We start from the raw sequence: 18,311 nt of genomic DNA on the forward strand, positions 1-18,311 counted from the left end.
TTACATTTCTAATGATAGAAATATTAATTATGGATTTATTCTTATTATATCGCTTGTGGTATTGTCATAATTTACCAAGTAAAAAAAAAATCTCATCACCAACTGGACATATACCTGGTACTGTACAAGTCGTAGTGTAAGAGAATCTTGTTCATTAGACAATTATGACTAATTCATTGCTCATATGTTTATGTGAGTCAAGTGCAGGGCTAATGGATCTAGTATATGTTGATTTGTACTATTCAGATCCACCATAATGGACGATAACCATATTTGACATGATTTACTAATGTTTCTGTAAATATGGTTGTGTTTATAAGATTAAACATAATTCTGATACTATGAAAAGATTCAAATAGTAGCAGAATGAATAACAAGAATATATTAGTCTAAAACTTGGATATCTTGTATGTTCCTTATTGCCCTTTTATTTTGAAAATGTTACATTTTATCCCTTGGAGTAGTATGCGGGGCCTACCACATAGTACGCTTAGTGTACTTGCTGAAAAGCTAGTACGCGGGGCATACCACATGGTACACTTAGCGTACTAAGTGAGATGGCAGTCAGGATTGCGGGGCCTCGTACGTTGGGCATACGAGGGTTACGGTTAGCGTACTTGGTGTTTATGAAACCCTAATTTGAGGGTGGTGTACCCTATTTAAGGACCTCAAGTCCGTAGGGTTGGCCTCTTTACCAGACCCCAAACTTCCTAAAACCTTAAATCGATGCTTAATCCTTCTTTTTGGTGTTCTTGAGCTCTTGAGAAGATTTTGGTGGTTATTTTGCCCTTTGTGAAGGAAGTAAAGAAGATAGAAGGTGTTTTGCTTGGTGAGGAGTCTATAGATGTAGAATCTTCACCCTTTTTGCAAGACTTTGGAGTTATCAAGCTCATACCTTGGCTTTTAGATGCTTAGATCTCTTTATGACTTGATTTGTTATGCTTTTGGTCCCTTTTGGGTTGGTTGTTGAGTTTAGGCGTTTGAAGGACTTATTCTTTTAGATCTCAGCTTATTAGGAATTCCTTAAGCATAAAGGTGCCAACTATATGGAGTACTGGGTCTTATGCATGCCTTAAGTCATCTATTAATCCCTTTTAAGCATAAGAGCTTCATTTAACCATGCATGAACGTAAAGTTAGCAACTTTATGTGATAATCCAGCTCAACGAAGTCAGATCTATGTTTTGGAGCAATGTCTTAATGGATTAAGGGTTAAAATTGAGATTTTGCTAAATGGGTGGGTATGTTCGACATACAAGCAGGTATGCTTAGCATACAAGCCCTCAAGCGATTACGCTGCATGTACATGCTAACTACGCTCTGCGTCCTACATCTGATGGACTTCGCATTTTGGGCTTTGAGTTTGGGTCATCCTTTTGGGCTTGGATGCATAGGGCCTTTTTATGCTATCTAAATGCAAGTGTTTCTGATTAGGAAAATTAGTCGGCCTTGGGGTAAAGCGCATGTAAGGGATTTGGCCTGATTTGGAAATTTGGGTCATGTATGGGACTTGGATGATCTCTTGGTTTTGGGCCTTTAAGATTTTAGGTTTGGACTTATCCTTGGACCAAACTAGGTAAGGGGAAAAAATACTCTTTTTACCCTAAGTATGGATTGATAGTAATAGTTTGGAATCCAAAGGTTTAATTGTGTGTTATTTGATATTGATAGCTCGGGGATTTGTCGGATCAGCAGCCAAGGATTATCAGTATGATTAGGCAATGAGAGATGAGTTTCCTCACTGTGCATAGCGGGTCAACTGCATCAATGTCGGCCCATGATTATGCTATGTTAGGGTACTAGATGTCTGCATGACCCTTGCATGTGTTGTGTACTTATATGCTTACTGGGCGGAGCCCGATGCTAAGCAGGGCCCGATGACCATTATGTAAGCTATGTATCTTTGTGATTATTGCATGTGTACTTGTTTATTTGATATATGTTATATGTATGTTGGGCAAGGCCCAATCTGTGTATCGATCGGGGCTCGATGTCAGGCAAGGCCCATTATGTGTTTATTATGTATGGTATGTGGTATTTTGGAGAACTCACTCAGCTTTGTTCTTACGGTTTTTAGTTTATCTTCAAATACTTGCAGTTCCAAAAGGAAGGGCTCAGGATGATTGTAGGGCACACACTACCTCGTTCCGCATGTTCTTGGTTTACTCTGATATGTCATGATGATTGATACATTTGTTTATCTTGATTTGTATGAAAATGTTTTGGAATATTGGTTTTATTAATTTTTTTAAAAAATGAAATTTTTAGGTCTTATTTTTGGGACGTTTCAAGTTGGTATTAGAGCCTTATTTTGAGGGATTCGGACATACTCTCGGGTGTGTCTGAACTCAAGTTGAGGATTTGGTAAAGTTTTTTCAAAAAGAAATATATTTTTAAGAAAATTGTTATTCTAAGACAAGAAAGGGTGTGGTGCATGCAATCAGCCGAGCTCAAGTAAGTTTTCCCAAAATACTTATACATGTTATCTTATATGATTTGATCTTGGAATCTGTGAATCACATGCTAGTTACGGCTAAGCATCTGCTCAGTTTTTGCATGATAGAATGATAGGAGAGATGCATTTGTATGCCTATTATATGAGCTTGTAGACTTGCAAGCTAGTACTAATCAATCATTGATAGCGTGGCCTGATTAGGTGATGCTTTATTCTGATTACTTGATGCTCGAATGTTGCTTGCTTTGTGCTTTTAGGAGTTCTTACTAATTTCAGCTAACTAGTAAGCGAATATGATAAGTTACATATTATGGGAACTAAATAATTTTAGAAGGTTAAGTTAAAACTCTATTATGTAGCTCTTGTTTGAGTCCAACCGTCGTAGTGTGAGACCATTCATTCAAAGAATTATCTAGTTTCAGTGATATATAATTGTATTCACCAGCTAGTTAGAGTGAGTTAGCAGGAGTTCCTTCTGTAGCTGATGGCGGAGAGCGGTGTGGAGTTTGACCTAGGAAAAGCTAGGATGAGATCTAGTGTTGGGAGCCTTATCTGTGAGAGGAATTTGTATGGATATAAAGTGACTTGGTAAAGTGAAAGCACTCCTTGAAAAAAGTACACGTAGATGCCGAAGGTAGAATGGGCCCGTACTACTGGAAACAGAGGATCCGTACTCAATTTAAGGAGAGCTGCGATGAAACCAAGAAGCTTGTGAGTTTTTATCACTCGATGTATATGTTATGATGTGAATTCCGATGGTGACATTGCGAGGCGGACCTGTTGGCCATTCTGGCGCTGGTGAGGGATCGGGCTCAGGTTCTGGAGTCGGTCAGTTAGATGATTATATTATGGAGTTCATCTCATCTAAGATTACTTATTGCATTCTTAAGCAGACTCTTGTGATTTTTGGAACTATCAAGGAGGGTATTCTGGAGATTCTGGATGAGCGGTTGAGCGCCTTTCACTCTGAGATGGTGGCCTTGGTTGGGGTGCGTTCATTGACCTTCAGGGAGTTCCAGGCATGTGGAGCTCCAGACTATTACAGGGCGAAGGACCCAATAGCGAGCAGGAGGTGGTTAGTGGATGTTGATAACGCCTTCCGCACTAGCAGTTGCCCCGAGGCGGAAAAGGTCATAATTGTTTCCTGTCTTCTAAAAGACAAGGCACGAGATTAGTGGGGTGAGATCGGGTGCTCCGTTGGTGATTATGCGTTTGATTCGATTACCTAGGATGATTTTGTGACCAGGTTTAGGGTTGTGTTTGCACCGGTGATTGAGGTGCAACATGTGGCACGAGAGATTCAGGATCCCTGTCAGACTATCGAGACAGTGGCTGAGATCACTGCGATGTTCCAAGAGAGGGCACTATTGGTTTCGTAATATGTGGTGGATGAGGAAATGAAGAAGGCTCGGTATCATGAGATGCTGAGGATTGACATTCAGCAGTTTGTGAGTCGATCCAGCTGCAAGACGCTTGAGGATGTGATAGTGAGAGCTAGGGAGAAGGAGATTGACTTGGAGTAGCAGAAGATGAGGAAGCCAAATTATGTGTCGAGTGCTGAGGGCTCGGGAAAGAGGCATAAGGTATCTTATTCTAGATCGAGAGTCTATCAGGGTTGGAGCCGATGTGGCAAGTGTGTCAAGGTGCATGAGGGAACGTGCAGGGTGGGGTGGTTGTAGATGCTCCAAGTGCAGTCGAACGGGTTATATTAGCAGAGATAGCACTGCTACCAGCACCACCCCTGTATCTGATTTGGTTTGCTTTCATTGCAATCAGAGGGGCCATAAGAAGGCCCATTGTCCGAGTTTGGCTATAGCAGGACCGGTTTCAGCACCCGCTCCTATAACTCTTCGGATTACTGACGGTCGCCAGGTCCGAGCCAATGCACCTGTGGTGAAGAGCAGGGCCTTTCAATTGACAACCGAGGAGTCTCGCGTGGAACCAGATATGGTGAGGGGTTTGTTTCTTTTCCTTATCTCTTTATTTATTATGAATGCATGTTGGTATTTATGTGTTTAATTTTAGGATCATTCCTCGTGAATGGTATTTCAGCTTTGGTAGTTTTTGATTGGGGCCTACTCGATCTTTCGTATCGCTTGTACTTAGCTAGAGATTTGTTGGAGCTACGGTGGAGCAGGATTGTCCTCTTGATGTTGAGATTGTTGATGATAGATCTGTTCGGGTTATGAGAGTTCATCGGGGTTGTACTCTTTAGTTGTTCAGTGAGCAGTATTTAGTGGATTTGGTTCCCATTCCGTTGCGTGGGAACAAGGTTATCGTGGGCACGGATTGGTTGAGCCCTAATGGGGCAGTGACCAATTTTGAGCAATAATTATTACAGGTTTGGACTCTAAGTGGGGGGGAGTTAGTGGTTCCTGGGGGAAAGATCTCAGCGAGGGCCGATTTTATGTTCAACAGCGAGGGACAGACACTATTTTCAGCATGGTTGTTCCAGTTATGTCACCTATTTCATGGATACCAAGGATAAGGGTAAGGCACCATGGATAATGTGTCGATTGTACGGGACTATCTCGATGTGTTTCCAGAGGATTTGCCTGGGGTGCCTCCGGAGAGGCAGGTTGAGTTCAAGATTGATCTGGTTCTTGGTGCAGCTCTGATAGCTAAAGCACCGTATTAGATGGCTCCTCCCAAGATAAACGAATTGTCAACACAGATGCAGAAGCTATTAGACAAGTGGTTTATGTGGCCGAGCAGTTCTCCTTGGGGAGCACCGATCCTGTCTGTGAAGAAGAAGGATGGGTCTCATTGCATGTTCAATGACTACCGAGACCTGAATAAGGTAATGTTGAAGAACCGTTATCCACTTCCAAGGATTGATGATCTTTTTGACCTGCTTCAGGGTGCATATTGGTTCTTCAAGATTAATTTGCGATCAGGTTAGCATCAGATGCGGGTCAGGGATGAGGATGTGGTGAAGACAGCTTTTCGGACTCGTAATGGTCATTACAAGTTTGTGGTGATACCTTTTGGGCTCACTAATGCTTTATCCGTATTCATGGATCTCATGAACCGTGTGTGCAGGATGATGCTGGATCGGTCTGTGATTGTGTTCGTATATGATATCTTAGTTTATTCCAAGACTCAGGAGCAGCACGAGGAGCACTTGAGGGAAGTTCTAGAGACATTGAGGAGGGATAGACTTTATGCAAAGTTCTCCAAGTGTGAGTTTTGTTTGCGCGAGTTGTAGTTTCTGGGGCACCTTGTCAACCAGAATGGTATTCTGGTCGATCCGGCCAACGTCGAGGCCATGATGCAGTGGGAGGTTCCGAGGTCTCTATCTAAGTTTCAGAGTTTTCTTGATTTAGCAGGTTATTATCGGAGATTCATCCCGGATTTCTCCAAGATAGTTGTTCCATTTATAGGACTGACAAAGAAGACGATTACATTTCATTGGGGCCTGAGCAGCAGGCAGCTTTTGAGACATTGAGACAACGGTTGTGCGAGGCGCTGATTTCGACCTTACGAGAGAGTGTTGATGATTTTGTGGTTTATTGTGTTGCTTCTATCATAGGATTAGGGGCTGTGTTGATGCAGAGGTGTCGCATAATCGCTTACGCTTCGAGGAAGCTAAAGCCTCATGAGGCGAATTATCTAACGCATGATTTGGAGTCGGGAGCTATGGTTTTCGCCCTCAATATTTGGCTGCAGTACCTCTATGGGGTCCGTTGTAGTATTTACATGGATCTCAAAATCCTAAGGTACTTGATGGATTGGCCAAATCTGAATATGAGGAAGCACCGATGGTTGGATGTGTTGAAAGATTATGATTGTGAGATCCTTAATCACCCAGGGAAGGCCAATATGGTGGCAAATGCTCTTAGTTGTAAGACGGTCGTGGCTCTGATCCGAAATATATTTTTGAGGATGACCATGAGTACTCCATTATTGGAGCGGATTCTTGAGGCACAGGCTGAGGCTATGAAGGAAGAGCACCGAAAGAGCGAGTATATTGTGGGCCAGGTGGCTTCCTTCGATTATGATAGTTGTGGATTGTTGACTTTGCATCAGCGAGTTTGTGTTCTGTATTGGGGCGGTGTGCATCATATTCTAATGGAGGAGGCCCACGACTCTAGATTCTCCATTCATCCTGGGGCAACAAAGATGTATAGGGATCTTCGTCCTGATTAATAGTGGCCGTGTATGAAGCGGGATGTGGCATGGTTCGTGGAGCGGTGCTTGACTTATAGGAAAGTCAAGGCCGAGCATCAGCGACCTCATGACAAGATGCAGCGGTTGGAGACTCCCGTATGGGAATGGAAGATATTACTATGGATTTTATCACTAAGCGCTCATTTAATCCCTATCCATGAGATTATTTATGTTGAGAAGTTAGCAGATATTTATGTCAGGAAGGTTGTGGCACGTCATGAGTGTCGGTATCGGTGGTTTCAGACAGAGATGTTCGGTTTACTTCTAGGTTCTAGTAAGGGTTCAATGACGAGTTGGCCACTCGTCACCATTTCAACATAACATTCCATCCGCAGACCAATGGTCAGAGTGAGCAGACTATTCGGACCCTAGAGGATATGCTATGGGTGTGTGTTCTGGAATTTCATGGGAGTTGGGATATGTATCTTCCATTAGCGGAATTTTCATATAACAATAGTTATCATGTCAAAATTGATCGACCTCCTTTCGAGATGCTCTATGGGAGGAAGTTTAAGACCCCGGCGATCTTCTACCCCTCCTCCCAAATTCCATTAAGTTGATGAAAGAACCTAAATCCACAACTTCTTACAAATCTGTCCCACGATCATATTTTACACCATTATTTATCCAGACAACATTTCTCACAACATTTCTCAGGGAGAAAAAAAAAGAAACAAGGCACAAGTTAGCATGTCACACAAAAGTTACATTTTATTTATAATGAATTGGTAGTGGTGACATGGATGCACGGGTCCTTGTAACATCCTCAAAGTACTATGTAAACAAGCTAAAGCTTCAAGTAGTGACTACCTGGCGACCAGGGTACTATAAGAAAGAGGTAACACCCTGACAACATCGGTGTTGGCAAAAAGTACATAAAAGATTATAATATCCAAATCTAATAAGTTGATGTTAAAAACTGATAGGTTCGAGGATATGTTGTAGGCTATAAAGGATTTGTACTCACAGTATGACTGTATGAAGCCTAATACGCATTAGCATTGCTAATGATCTCATCATTCCTTCAAGGAAAACTTAATTCCTCCATCTTTCACAAATGATAAAAGGGTTATTTACAGCATGATTTGGATGAACAAAAGTTGAAATTCTCATTTTTTCTTTTTACTTCTTATGATATTGCTACATTTGTAGAGGGTGAAAAACTGAAAATTGTTCTTGTGATGTACTCCCTCACTTAGTGATGTGCTCTCAGGAAGAAAGTACTTCGAATTGTAAACTAGAAATAAAAATAAAATAGAGATGATGATTAAATAGCTCATTATTTCGCTCTGAAAGATGACAGAAATGTATAAATGGTGTAAACAGATAAACTTTGAAACATAAATAAGGCAAGCCGGTTAAAATAAAAGGTGCCCTGAAGATAAAACCATGCGTTGTCTCTGACTAAGCAAAAAAATTTCAAATATGTTTTTGAAGAAATCTACATAAAACACACCCGGCTCAGATAGGAAAAATACAAAGAAAAATTTAGAAAAGTGAAGTAGAGGAAAAAAGACGTCTCTATTCATAAAGATATATTAAAAATAAATGTTGAAACAAACATATTCTTGGCTTATCAGGTTACAAAGCACTAATTTAACCAAAATCAGAAAATATAATGATTTTAATAGAAACAAAAGTAAGTAAATAATATAATGGTTTTTTAGCATTGTCCTTGAAAATCCGACTATTATTTTTCATGAATTGGTTCAATGTGGAGTTTACAACCAAATACGGTTTGTTCTTCGGTTATGATTCTTACTCGTAGTTAAATTTAATAAAAGGTTCCAAAGAGCAAGAAAAATGAGCATAGGAAATGACGTTACAACTTACAACAGCACACAACTAGCTGCAAACAATTCTTCATCCATGCTTCTCTCACAATATATAAAGCGACACAACACACATAATAACATATACGCCTGATATAGTTTCTTCTATGTCAATAATTGAAATGAACCACATTTCTTGTTATTTGTTGTTAGTTTTTTCACTTTATTTTCTGGGTTTCTATGTGGCAAGAAAGGATGACCAGATCACCAGCCTCAACAAATTGATGGAGTCGAGAAGATCAGAGAATCCGCCACGTGTCCAGCCATGGACAGTAGAAGATACATCAAACTTATCAACACTTTCTATTGTCCCTCAACAAGGGTCAAAGGAAGAAGATATGATTGATAAGTTGCCAGGTCAACCACAAGTCGATTTTGATCATTATTTAGGCTATGTAACAGTCGATTCAAAGGTGGGAAAGGCGTTGTTTTATTACTTTGCTGAATCACCTCACAATTCTTCAACCAACCCTCTTGTCCTATAACTCAATGGAGGTATAATGCTTCTATTATGATTCAAGTCTATGTGAAAAAACAAAACAATACAATAACACGTTGTTTTCACACTAAAGCCGACTTAAAATACTGTAAAACTAGTAATGAAGGTATTATACAGGGCCAGGATGCTCGTCATTTGGATATGGAGCCATGGAAGAACTTGGACCCTTCCGAGTAAACAGTGATGGGAAAACACTCTATCGCAATGATTATGCATGGAACAATCGTAACAAAAATTGATGAAGGCATTCATGTCTTTTTCACATACAAAAGCGTGTACATGTAAAAAAAATTTCGTGATTACAATGTGAAAGTCTAAATACAAAAGATTTTGACAGCGGCTAATGTGCTATTCTTGGAATCACCTGCTAGAGTGGGTTTCTCGTATTCAAACACATCGTACGTGACAGGAGACACGCAAACAGCTAAAGACTCATACACTTTTCTGATCAACTGGATTGAAAGATTCCCTGAATACAAAACCCGAGATTTCTTTATTACAGGCTATAGCTACACAGGTCACTACGTACCTCAACTTGCTTCCTTCATTCTCTCGGAAAACAAGAAAACAAACTGAACAGTCATTAATCTTTGTGGAATTGCGGTTAGTAATTATCATACTAATAGGAGAGGACAGGATAGGTTGTACTACCTTTTGAATGAAACTTTTTGTTCCACCCTAAAAGTGATGGGTTTTAGCCATAAGAACTTTCCTATGTGCGCATGCAAAACCCTAATGCTCGGATCTAGGCTTTCTAATAAACATGCATTGAATCCAAGTCTTCTAATGACTAATTAGGTTAAATAACAACATTGAAATAGATCTAGAATCATACCTTTGAATTCCTTGTTGATCTTGAAGTCTTGGAGCTTCTAGAGTCACAAATGTCACTCCTCTAATGGCTTACAAACACCAATAGCAATAAGAATGATTTAGGAGAGAGGAGAGGGGAGGAATTTCGACCAGAGGTTCCTTGCTTTAGGAGATGTGTCGAATTCCCTATGCCATGGGGTCTATTTATACTTGTAGACTCCTTAAGGGTTACAATCTAAACCCTAATTGGATAATCTTCTCTTAAGGCTATCCAAATCCATTCCATGATAAGCCTTTGGACGATTTTAGCTATCCTAAAGCCTCTAGAATCCGTCCATAGCTTATCCAAATGGATTTACAGTCTAAAGCTTAACTATCAAACAATTGACAGTTTATACCCCTTTATTTAATTAATCTCTTTAAGTCACCAAATTAATTCTAATTAATTCTTTGACTTATATTAATCAAATAACAATATATTATTCATTATATTATTCCCATAATATATTAATAATATTTACTCTCTCTTATTAAATCATCCTATCAAGTTGCTATGGTGAAGGCAACCCAAAAGGACCATGCACAACCGGATCAAATACTTGCCTAATATAGTTACAGCCTTAGACACTATTCCAACAGTCTCCCACTTGGATAAGTCTAGTAACTATACAAGTACAATTCGGTTTGCAATCATAGCTCTCAAAGACGCTGTCAACTCTGATCAAATCAATCTTGTCCTTTAGATAAGGGAACGTACAGTCCTCTGTTAGATATCATGCTGACAATCCTATGGAATGGTTAGTCAAGCATTTAGGTTTCTCGATCTCTGATTTATTTGACATAGAACTTAATCGAACACATCAATTCAGTTCTGACCGGGCCCGGCACATAAGTCAAATCAAATCATCGAGCGGCCGAGATATCGCTTTTACCTTCTTAAATAAAAGTTACAGATAAACTTCGACTTATATGCATTTACTTATTCATTAACCAACTATACACAACAATGCGTTTTATGACACCGAGTTACTGATGCGTTTTCGCATTATCAATGTACAACCAATTAACAAATAATAAACCATATATCTAGGTTTTAAGACTATATGATATTATCGTCTTGCGATCATCCTTTTATATCTTATTCCATAAGGTGATTCCAGCAAGCGCGGGTTTATTCCAATGCTCAAAACTAGTTCATAAGCACTAATGAACGTTGCAGCAACCCTTTGCTATGTCTAACACCATTTAGACATTCTACACACCAATTCATGACAATCTTCATTCATATCTACTCCCAACATATGAACGATTGTGGACCATTTGAACAATTCTATTATTCCTAATAAACTCAATTATTCTGGAAGTCAAAACATGCAAAGTGAAACAATAGTTAAACAATTAACATAAGATAGTAACTTTACTCATAAATAAAACTCCTTTATTTATTCATCAAATGTCAATTACATTTATCTATTACACGTTTCTAACACTATCTAATCTATGCTAATATCATCCTTCAGCCCAATACTCCTAGCATGCTGTAAGTGCTTAACCCTATTCAGTCCCTTCGTAAGCGGATCTGCTGGGTTATCTTCTGATGATATCCTCTTCACTACGAGTTGTCCTTCTTCTACACGATGTCTAATGAAGTGATATTTTCTGTCGATATGTCTCGATCTACCATGATCCCTCGGTTCCTTGGTTAAGGCAACCGCACCTTCGTTATCACAGAAAATCTCCATTGGCTCCTTTATGGCAGGTACGACTCCAAGATCACCGATGAAGTTCTTTAGCCATATTGCCTCCTTCGACGCTTCGCTCGCTGCAATGTACTCTGATTCGCACATTGAATCAGCTACGGTTTCCTGCTTGGAACTCTTCCATGTCACTGCTCCTCCATTTAGGGTAAAGACCCAGCCCGACTGCGAACGGTAGTTGTCCCTGTCGGTCTGAAAGCTGGCGTCACTATACCCTCGCACCTTCAAGTCATCACTCCCTCCGAGGACTAAAAACCATTCCTTCGTCCTCCGAAGGTACTTAAGGATATTCTTCACCGCAATCCAATGTGCTTTGCCAGGATTCCCTTGATATCTGCTAACCATGCTCAAAGCAAAGGCTACATCAGGGCGAGTACAAGTCATAGCGTACATGATTGAGCCAACTGCGGAAGCGTATGGTACTCGGCTCATTTCTGCTATCTCAGCTTCGGTACTCGGACTTTGAGTCTTACTCAATTTGGCATTACTTTGTATCGGTAGTTCTCCCTTCTTTGAGTTTTCCATACTAAAACGTTTTAGTACTTTCTCTAAGTAAGTATTCTGACTAAGTCCAATTAGTCTCTTACTTCTTTCTTTTACTATCCTTATTCCCAAAATGTAAGAAGCCTCTCCGAGGTCCTTCATAGCGAAGCACTTCCCGAGCCAGGACTTAACCTCTTGCAGAGTCGGGATGTCGTTTCCTATGAGTAATATGTCATCGACATATAGAACGAGGAAGCTTACTATACTCCCACTGGCTTTGACATATACACAAGACTCGTCTTCGCTTCGTACAAATCCAAACTCTTTGACTTTCTCATCGAAGCAAAGATTCCATCTGCGAGACACTTGCTTAAGTCCATAAATGGACTTCTCAAGCTTACACACTCTATTCGGATGCTTCGGATCCACAAACCCCTCTGGCTGAGCCATGTAAACATCCTCAGTCAACTTCCCATTAAGGAAAGCGGTCTTGACATCCATTTGCCAAATCTCATAATCATGAAATGCGCCAATTGCTAGCATCACTCTAATAGATTTAATTTTCGCAACTGGTGAGAAGGTCTCATCATAGTCAACTCCAGGAGTTTGAGTAAAGCCCTTCGTGACCAATCGCGCTTTATATGTGTGCACGTTTCCATCCACGTCGGTCTTCTTCTTGAAGATCCATTTGCACCCAACGGTCTTACGTCCGGGCACATAATCAACCAAATTCCAAACTTGGTTATCATACATGGATTGGATCTCGCTATCTATTGCCTCTTTCCATTTCGCAGACTCCGGGCCTGCCATGGCTTCCTTATAGCTATTAGGTTCATCAAGATTTATTAGTGTACCATCACTAATATACGTGTCCCCTTCGGTGGTAATATGAAAACCATAAAACTGGGGTAGAACTCTAACTCTATCGGAACGTCTAAGAGGTAAGGATTCGTCAATCGGTTCAACCGGAGTTTCCTCCTCGGGTTGAGTGCCAGCGGTAGAGGTTCCTTCATCTATCGACTCTTGAATCTCTTCAAGTTCGATTTGCCTCCCACTGTCTCCTTGGCTTATGAGTTCTCGCTCTCGGAAAACTCCTCTCCTTGCAACGAAGACTACATTGTCCTTCGGTCTATAGAAGAGATATCCAAAGGATGTCTGCGGGTAGCCAATGAAAATACATCGCTCACTTCGAGGTTCAAGCTTGTCGTGAGTACCTCGTCTTACGAAAGCCTCGCAACCCCAAACCTTGATATGTGCCAACGAGGGAGCTTTCTCTGTCCACATCTCGTGAGGTGTTTTGACAACCTTTTTAGTAGGGACTCGGTTAAGGATATGGGCGGCAGTCTCTAAGGCATACCCCCAAAAAGAGATAGGTAGTGAAGCACGACTCATCATAGAGCGAACCATATCCAATAAGGTTCGATTACGCCTTTCTACCACACCATTCAGCTGTGGTGTCCTAGGAGGCGTCAATTGCGAAACTATTCCACACTCCTTGAGATAATCGTGGAATTCAAGACTTAGGTACTCTCCTCCTCGATCGGATCGAAGCATCTTGATTTTCCTGCCCAATTGATTCTCCACTTCATTCTTGAACTCTTTGAACTTTTCAAAGGTTTCTGACTTTTGCTTGATTAAGTAGATATACCCATATCTACTATAGTCATCGGTAAAAGTCACGTAGAAGCGGTTCCCATCCTCCGTGGTTGATCTAAACGGTCCACATACATCGGTATGTATTAGGTCCAATAGACCTTCACCCCTTTCACATGTACTCGTGAAGGGTGACTTAGTCATTTTTCCAAGCAAACAAGACTCGCATGTGTCATCTTCCCTAAGGTCGAATGACTCCAACACTCCATCCTTTTGGAGTTGGGCTATGCGTTTCTTGTTGACATGTCCAAGACGACAATGCCACAAGGATGCTTTATCCATACTAGTGGAAGAATAAATATTCAAAACATCATTTCCTAAGTTATCAACAATCATAACAGTTTCATATATTCCATTACATGGTATAGCTTCAAAGTAAAAGACACCATTTAGATAAGCTAAAATAGAACCATTCTCATTATTAAAAGAAAATCTAAATCCTTGTCTATACAAACCATGAAATGAAATGATGTTTCTTGCCATTTCTGGCGAATAGCAACAATTGTTCAAATCTAAAACCAAACTATTCCTAAGCACTAAAGAATACACTCCAATCTTGGTTACAGGCGACGATCTTCTGTTTCCCATGATTAGATTTATTCTTCCTTGCTCCACATCCCTACTTCTTCTTAGTCCCTGCACATTAGAACAAATGTGATAACCACAACCGGTATCAAGAACCCAAGAAATAGCATGATTAGAATCGTTAGATTTGATTGTGTATATACCTGCGAAAGATGGCTTGATCTTTCCCTCTTTGATTGCTTGCAGGTAATCTGGGCAGCTTCTCTTCCAATGTCCTATCTTGTGGCAGTGGTGGCACTCTGCCTCCTTCGGGTTAGGGCTTGGCGGGATCAACTTTGGTCCCACTAGAAGAGGCACCATCTCGGGCTTTCGCCTTGCGATAGTTCTTCGATGAAGCTTTCCTCTTCTTTCCCTTCCCTTGACCAATAGCCAAGACAAGAGCAGCGGTCGGATTGGGAGTAGGTGCAACAGACTTGTCTTTGAAATTGCTCTCAGCAACCCTCAAGAGACCTTGGAGTTTGCTTAGGGTGACCTCTTCTTTGTTCATGTGGTAGGTCATCCTAAATTGGTTGTACATTGGAGGCAAAGAGTGAAGCACCATGTCGATCGCCAAGTCTTCCCCGAAGTCAACATTTAACTTGCGAAGGCGGTCGACATACCTTTGCATCTTTTGCAAGTGCACGGTAAGAGATTCTCCATGACCCATCTTCGCGGAAATCATGTTAGTGAAAATCTCATACCGCTCTTGTCTCGCGTTTTGGTGGTACCTCTCCAATAAGTCTTGGTGCATCTCGTACGGGTACATGTCCTCGTAGGACTTTTGGAATTCGGAGTTCATGGTAGCAATCATGATGCAATGTACCTTCGTTGCATCTCGCTCATGAGTTTCAAAGGCGGTGATTTCGGCTGGAGTAGCGATTTCGGTGTTGATTTTCTCGAGCTTCTCATCAAGGACATACTCCTTGTCCTCATAGTGAGAAATGGTGCGAATGTATCTTATCCATTCGCTAAAGTTCGTTCCATCGAAGGTGACCTTTTGGCAAAGGCTCATCAACGTGAAAGAACTAGCAGCAGCGTTGTTTGCGTTCGACATCTATAATTAGAAAAGGACAAAGATAGATTAGAATAAGAATCCCTAATTATCACCCAATAAGAAAAATTAGGGCTAGGATCCAACAATAATATTTACATATTAGAAAAGGGATGCCGTAATCTAACATGCAAATAAATTGAAGGTAAGTGAATGACGATTCACTAATTCTCCATCACAAAAACCTAAACTATTAGTCCTAAGTGTTTTTGAGAATTCCTAGGTTCGGATGAGATTCATTGAAACTATTCAATGGCATGTTTAAATCTCGATATGCCCCTCTTGTTTTTGACTGGGATGCCGAGGATCACAAAGCGGGTGTGAATTACCATGCAAATTCACATGGTGCCTTCATTATAACGATCACCTATTCGATGTGCCGGTAAACCACACACGCTCCATCGAACTATGATAAACAATGAATCACCCTTTGCCACCTTCGCTTAGAACCAATTAGTGTGCCGGTAAACCACACACGCTCCACTAACATCTTAGCAAGGTGCAAAGTGTAATTTCATGGGATTGCATCAATTCACTTTTCCTAAAGTAACTAGGATTGGGAAATTTTAAAATACGTGTAGTTACTTTATATTTCTTATTATACCTTTAATGAGAGGATGAGGTTTGCCCTATCCTACCCGTTCGGCTAACGACCCTCCACCAATCAAGCAAGCGGTGGGTGTGAGTGTACACCCATTAAGCGCCATTTTATAGGCCGCAACCTTATACCCACCTTATAGATTGGCTTCGTGAATGAGGCCTACTAACAGTAAGACTAGCATTTAGTTATACATATATATTATACTAGTAATATCATATTAGTATAGGGTTGTATTTTAAAACTTTTAAAATCTAGGGTTTTGAAATTTAAGTTGTCTAAATTAAACTTTTAATCACAAATACAAATTTCAAAACTTGAGGGCAAGTTTTAAACATTTAAAACATGGAGGATCAAATAACAAATAATTCCAATTAACAATTAATATCCTAATTATCTATATTTGATTTATTCAAGGTTTCTTTTAAGATAATTACCAAAATAATCAAAATAATTAATTAATTATCATATAAGGAAATTAAATATTTTATTATAAGATAAATATCTTTAATTAGATCAAGATTGCAGTTATATTTATCATAAAAACAAATTAACATTGATCTAATTAGTTTATGGAAAGTTTAGATAAGATAATTACAAAGAAATCCCGAATCTGGCCATTCCTGACGCCTGGACTCGCCGAGTCAGGCCTACTCGCCGAGTCCGCCGAGTCAGTGACTCAGAAACCTAAAAATCGAATTTTGCAGGTTTGTTTCAGTTAATCAAGCAACAATGTAAAGAAAACCAAGCTAGGCTCTGATACCACTGATGGGTTTTAGCCATAAGAACTTTCCTATGTGCGCATGCAAAACCCTAATGCTCGGATCTAGGCTTTCTAATAAACATGCATTGAATCCAAGTCTTCTAATGACTAATTAGGTTAAATAACAACATTGAAACAGATCTAGAATCATACCTTTGAATTCCTTGTTGATCTTGAAGTCTTGGAGCTTCTAGAGTCATAAATGTCACTCCTCTAATGGCTTACAAACACCAATATTAATAAGAATGATTTAGGAGAGAGGGGAGGGGAGGAATTTCGACCAGAGGTTCCTTGCTTTAGGAGATGTGTCGAATTCCCTATGCCATGGGGTCTATTTATACTTGTAGACTCCTTAAGGGTTACAATCTAAACCCTAATTGGATAATCTTCTCTTAAGGCTATCCAAATCCATTCCATGATCACCCTTTGGATGATTTTAGCTATCCTAAAGCCTCTAGAATCCGTCCATAGCTTATCCAAATGGATTTACAGTCTAAAGCTTAACTATCAAACAATTGACAGTTTATACCCCTTTATTTAATTAATCTCTTTAAGTCACCAAATTAATTCTAATTAATTCTTTGACTTATATTAATCAAATAACAATATATTATTCATTATATTATTCCCATAATATATTAATAATATTTACTCTCTCTTATTAAATCATCCTATCAAGTTGCTATAGTGAAGGCAACCCAAAAGGACCATGCACAACCGGATCAAATACTTGCCTAATATAGTTACAGCCTTAGACACTATTCCAACAAAAAGGTGGGACAAGGACTCACTCTTGATCACTTGTTTGTGCAAAAGACATAAATGTCGTTATCATCGTTGTCATTAAGAAGCTTCTCAAGTCCTATCATGTGTACTATGCCATGTAAGGGACTAATATGCTAAATCTGTATGTGTTGTGATTGTGCAGATTGGGAATGCTTGGATTGATGACAATACATCTTTTGAAGGGATGTATGACTACTATTGGACACATGCCCTATACTCTGATGAGACAAATGAAGGTATTAAGAAGTATTGTGACTATGTTACTAGGAACTTCTCTCAGGAGTGCTACAAGTATCAAGGCCAAAGAGACGGTGAATATTGTGAAATTGATATTTAGAGCATTTATGCACCACTTTGTCATGATACTACACAAAAATCTGGAACTACCGGATCTATAAGTCTGTGATTCTATAATAATAAAATAATGTCACATAGAAATTTCAAAATTTCTTATAAATTATCAAAAGTTAGATAAAACGTATCCTACTGAACTCTTTCAATTAAGGGATAGTACAAGAAATAGCAACATACTTTGCTTACTTGTTTTATTGTAGCATATTACTATTGTTTACACTACAATTTTTTTCCTATTAAAGCATTGTACTTTGAAAGATTTAGCTATTTATAGCATTCTACTTTCAATTTATCTATGATTACGACATTGTAATTTGGAAAATCTACACAATTATAGTGTAACATCCGGGAATTTGGGTGTATTTATTTAACCCTTCTTCTTCTCCAAGTTGTCAAGATTAGTCCATAAAAGAAAAGGGTGGCAGGCGAGTACGTTGGGCGTACTAACGAGTACGTTGCGCGTACTCATGGGATGGATTTGGACGCAGACGTTACTAGGTATGCTGGGCGTACCAAAGGTTACGCTGGGCGTAG

At 39.8% G+C, this 18,311-nt stretch overlaps 1 pseudogene; it reads left to right on the top strand.

Moving 5' to 3' along the window:
- Positions 1–7,363: 7,363 nt before the first annotated feature.
- Positions 7,364–17,760, top strand: LOC145099256 (serine carboxypeptidase 1-like; annotated as a pseudogene).
- The last annotated feature ends 551 nt before the right edge of the window (positions 17,761–18,311 follow it).

This window comes from Lactuca serriola, chromosome 4 (assembly GCF_051521515.1).
Source record: "Lactuca serriola cultivar US96UC23 chromosome 4, Lser_US96UC23_V15, whole genome shotgun sequence".
NCBI lineage: Eukaryota > Viridiplantae > Streptophyta > Magnoliopsida > Asterales > Asteraceae > Lactuca > Lactuca serriola.